Consider the following 5,336-nt stretch of genomic DNA (forward strand, 5'->3'; position numbering starts at 1 on the left):
GCAGGGCCATTGTTCCGGGGCAAACCCGCCGCCTTTTCATTCCCTTCCCAAATTCCTTCCCTTGCTCCACTAATGGCTCCTTTCCCTTGGACCTAGGGATAACTTGGGACACTGAAGCACTCGTACTAGTAGTTTCTGGCACGATTTCCTCACCCGGCTCATCACACGAATCCCCCGATGGGTCATAGCCACTATCCATCATTATCATTGATAATTCGGCTAGTATCCCTGACCGCCTTGGAGAGAGCTCCAACATACTTAATCTCTTCCTTACAACTAATCCTTCTGCTTACACTGTTAATCTTTTCTCTCTGTTGGGCTCCTCCGATCACAACCTTATCACCTTAACCTGTCCTATCACTCCGGTACAGCCTGTGGACCCTCCAAAAAAACGTCGTCTCTGGCACTTTGGAGCTGCGGATTGGGAGGCCCTCAGGCAGTACTTCTTTGATTTTCCCTGGAATGATTTTTGCTTCCATGGCCGGGAGCCATCTGAGTGTGCCTTGCACATTACAGAGGTTATTCTCTCGGGCATGGAAGCATACATTCCTTTCTCATATCCTTTGACTAATCCACGAAAGCCTTGGTTTAATCACGCTTGTTCTAATGCTGTCCGCAACAAGGAGAGGGCCTATAAAAGGTACCGGAGCCAACCCACCCCTGAATCACATCTTTTATACATTTCTGCCCGGAATCGTGCTAAGTCTGTTCTTCGCTCTGCTAAAAATAATTTCATCTACAAAATGCTCTCAACTCTCTAACTCGAACTCTTCCCGCTCCTTCTGGCACCTTGCCAAAAAACCTTTCTAACAACTTTACCTCATCATCCTTCCCTCCTCTTTTCTACTCTGATGGCTCTGTAGCTATTGCTTTTACTGATAAAGCAGATCTCTTCGCTCAGACTTTCTCCTCCAAGTCCACCTTAGACGATTCCGGTGCTGTTCCTCCCTCACTTCCCCCCTCTGACTTCCTCATGGCTAACATTAAAATTTCTTCAGCTGATGTATTTTCTGCCATTGCTGGCCTCAGTACTAATAAGGCATATGGGCCTGATGGAGTCCGTCCTGTTGTTCTCAAGAACTGTGCTTCTGTGCTTACTCCCTGCCTAGGCAAACTCTTTCGCTTTTGTCTGTCAACTTGTACCTTTCCTTCTTGCTGGAAGTTTGCTCTCATTCAGCCAGTCCCAAAGAAGGGTGACCATTCCCAACCCTCTAACTATCGTCCAATTGCTTTAACATCCTGTATCTCAAAAGTTTTCGAGTCAATTCTTAATAGAAAAATTTTAAAGCATCTTTCCTATCACAACCTTCTTTCTGATCGTCAGTATGGGTTCCGTCAGAGACGCTCCACAGGGGATCTTCTCACCTACCTTTCAGACTCCTGGTCATCCTCCTTTCGGGACTTTGGCGAAAGCTTTGCCATTGCACTTGACATCTCAAAGGCTTTCGATCGAGTCTGGCACAAATCTTTAATTTCCAAACTGCCCTCTTACGGTTTCTATCCTTCTATCTGTGCCTTCATCTCTAGCTTCCTTTCTGGTCGTTCTATAGCCGCTGTTGTAGACGGCTATCGTTCTTCTCCTAGATCTATTAACAGTGGTGTTCCTCAGGGCTCTGTCCTATCACCAACTCTCTTCCTTTTATTCATCAATGACCTTCTAAGCTGTACATCTAACCCTATCCATTCATACGCTGATGACTCCACCCTTCACCTTTCCATTCGATTCCCACAACGTCCATCTCAGCAGTTACTTCTACAGGCAAGGGATGAGGCTATGGCACACCTAATGTCTGACTTGGCTCGTATCTCTGACTGGGGTAAAAATAATCTGGTTGCTTTTAATGCATCAAAGACTCAGTTTTTGCACCTATCAACCCGACACAATCTTCCACATGTATACCCACTTATGTTTAATAATACTCAACTTAATCCTGCATCATCGTTGAACATGCTTGGGGTTTCATTTGCTCGCGACTTGTCTTGGAAAGATCATATTACATCTCTTGTAAAATCTGCTTCCAAACGATTGGGTGTGCTAAGCCGACTCCGTTCCTTCTTTACCCCTGCACAATTGTTGACTCTATACAGGGGTTTTATCCGCCCCTGTGTGGAGTACAACTCTCATGTATGGGGGGGCTCCCCACATACAGCTCTTCTCAATAGGGTGGAGTCAAAGGCTTTTCATCTCATTAACTCTCCCCCTCTTACTGACTCCCTTCAACCTCTGTCTCTTCGCCGCAGTGTTGCATCTTTATCTCTTTTCTGTCGCCACTTCAATGGTCACTGTTCCTCTGAACTGTCCGCATGCATTCCTCCACTTCTACGACGGGCGCGTAGCACCCATCTAGCAGCAAACTCTCACCCCTTTTCTGTCCAACTTTCTAATGCAAGAGTCAACCGTTACTCCCAGTCTTTCATTTACGCAACAGGTCAACTCTGGAACTGTCTCCCTCTGTCTGTATTTCCTGCTTCCTATGATCTCCAGTCTTTCAAACGCAGTGTGTCCAGGCATCTCGAAATGAATGTATCTTGAATTTGGCTCTCTCTTGTATTTTGTTTTTCTCTTGGAGGGAACAGTATTGCGGGCTCATTGCCATTGGTTCCTTCTTTCTCACATAAAAAAAAAAAAAAGTTCACGTTCCACTGCAGAGTCACTTAGTCCTTTCCTGCTTCCCCCACGAGTTTTTCTGGGTGTAGAGGTCACGGGGCCCTTTGCAATGGGCGCAGAAGCGGCAGAAATGGCGGGGCTTGAGTGCGACATGCTTTGACCACAGAGGAGGAGAAGGAACTAAATGGCGCAGTTTATCTGAGAAGGCAAGGGTTAACAGTGACAATGGGGCTGACAGCTGCTAACTTACATGCTAAGAAATTATTGGTAGAAAATCTCGGCAATACATAAAGAAATAGGGTAGTTCCAGGTGAATGTAAATGTCACTTAGGCTTCTCCCTTCCTTTCTGATATATATTTTTATTACAGAAATAGATTACAAGGCATAATTCAAAGGGGAAATTACCGTGGGAATTTAGCGAATGAATGCATGTGAGGTGTTGTCAGGTGATGATTAGCCAATTCCTGGTGTATACCACTATCACTTACCTTATTTTTTTTGGTATACCACGTTGAGTACACCGCTTCCCGTCCGATCAGCGAAGTTAAGCAACGTTGGGTCTGGTTAGTAATTGGATGGGTGACCGCCTGGGAACACCAGATGCTGTTGGCATCCCTACGTGTCAAGTGGGGTTGGTGGAGGATTAGTGCCCCTCCCTGTAAAACAACTAACTCTAAGCCCTTGGCCACCCCGTTTGGGATACATGGCATCTGGCAATGGATGGATGGGATATATTAATTTGTATAAGTATAGGGCATAGGGCTTATTTCAATGGATGAAATCTGTGGAAAAATCCGGGGGAGATTTGCTTAGTGCAGTGCGGCAGGGCAGGCAATAGGAAAGGGTAAAGGAGGTGAGGTAGGGAGGGGTGAGAGGGTACTGGAGGGGAGGTAGGGAGGGGAGTCAAGAACGGGGGAAAATGGCTAAATTGTCAACAATGGATGGGAGTACAGATGAGATTAGGAGTGCGGACTATTGGTGGACAGTAGCAGTACATGCTAAAAAATGATTAGTAGGAAATCTCGAAAATACAGAAAAAAGTAGGTAGTTCCAGGTGAATGTAAATGTCACTTTGGCTTCTCCCTTCCTTTCTTATATAAATTTTTTTTACGAGAATAGATTATACGGCATATTTCAAAGGGGAAATTTCCGTGGGAAATTAGTGAACGAGTGCACGTGAGGTGTTGTCAGGTGATAATTAGCCAAATCAAGGTGTATAGCACTATCACTTACCTTACTTCTTTTTGGTATATATTATTTTGTATAAGAATAAGGCATAGGGCTTATTTCAATGGATGAAATCAGTGGATAATTCCAGGGGAAATTTGCTTTAGCGCAGCGCGGCCGGGGAGGTGAGAGGACAGGGTAATGGAGGGGAGGTAGGGAGGGGAGTCAGGAACGGGGAAAAATGGCTAAATTGTCAACAATGGATGGGAGTACAGATGAGATTTGGAGTGCTGACTAGCGTTGGACATTGGCAGTAATGATAGATGATACAAGCCACCACTTGTAAGCCCGGGATAATTCAAAATAACACAGAATCACGAAAGTGACGCCCCGCGGTATGATCCATTGCACCCGAGCATCACGAAAGAGACGCCCCGCGGTTAAGGGGTTAAAAACAGCTGATGATTCCGTAATATAGAGTGCCATGATCAGCTGTGCTGCTTCTGGATGCAAAGGATGCGGGAATTCATCAGAGAGAGATGGTATCACATTTCAATCAATCAATCAATCAATCATTTCCTGTGGCACCCCACGGGATGCATAGGGCCTCAATGAACTCTCTCCACCTTCACAAGTAAGAAATATATCTTGTTGCAAAATGTTATACAGCGTATTCTAGGTTCCGACTTCTCGGTCCTAGGTATGGTGCAATGTGGGGTTCTTTGTTCCAGACCGGGTCAGGGTCAGCCAGGAAGGAAGAAACACAAACACCTTGGGTCCAAGAGTACACTTATATATTTACTAAAAATACACACATACACTATTCCATGATCAAAGCTGGGTGGATACAATAGCAGTTACAAGGATCACTCTCAATTCCTAGTTCAGCTCGTCTAATATGGGATCGCACCTGACTGATTTTACAATATGCCCATCCAGTATCACAACAAGTATCCCACAGAAATATTCAGGCACATGACATGTGACACATACATATACAACAGGGCTTAGTGTCTCCGGCAAAACTGAGATGATAATATAGATATACACTCAACCTTAAGCCTAGGTGTCCGCGTCACAGAGACGAAAGCCTAGCTAATATAATATATTCGCATCATATTGACGAAGCCCTAGCTAACTTAGTCTATGCCGCGTCACATACAAGAGAGTATATATGTATATGGTCTCACACTGGCAGTCACCCGAGGGGGATTTGATGAGGCTGGGGTGGGTGTACTCTCGTGGGAGTGGAGGGAGGGGGGGGGGAATTAGTGCGAGTCCACGGGTGCGGTTACACTGACGTCTGTTGTCCTGTGGGGGAGGTGACACTGGGGGAATATTGGTCACAGTTGGGGGGAGGATCCGACTCGTGCAGGTATGCTGAGTACTCCCTGTAATAGCACTTTGAGTAATAGGGTACACTAGAATGCACAGGGGGTGAGCATACTGGGGAAAGATCACACGTTATTTGCGGGGGATCACAGGCAGGGTTCACTGTGGGGCGGGGCTGGTCACACTGGGGGAATGTAAAGGGAGGATCTATTACTCAGTTTCTGACAG

The 5,336-nt window shown here is 45.8% G+C and overlaps 1 pseudogene; it reads left to right on the forward strand.

Annotated features, from left to right (window-relative positions):
* Positions 1 to 3,102: 3,102 nt before the first annotated feature.
* On the forward strand, positions 3,103 to 3,221 carry LOC145410846 (5S ribosomal RNA; annotated as a pseudogene).
* The last annotated feature ends 2,115 nt before the right edge of the window (positions 3,222 to 5,336 follow it).

This window comes from Coenobita brevimanus, chromosome 86, assembly GCF_032717465.1.
Source record: "Coenobita brevimanus isolate Jiangsu-jjx chromosome 86, ASM3271746v2, whole genome shotgun sequence".
NCBI lineage: Eukaryota > Metazoa > Arthropoda > Malacostraca > Decapoda > Coenobitidae > Coenobita > Coenobita brevimanus.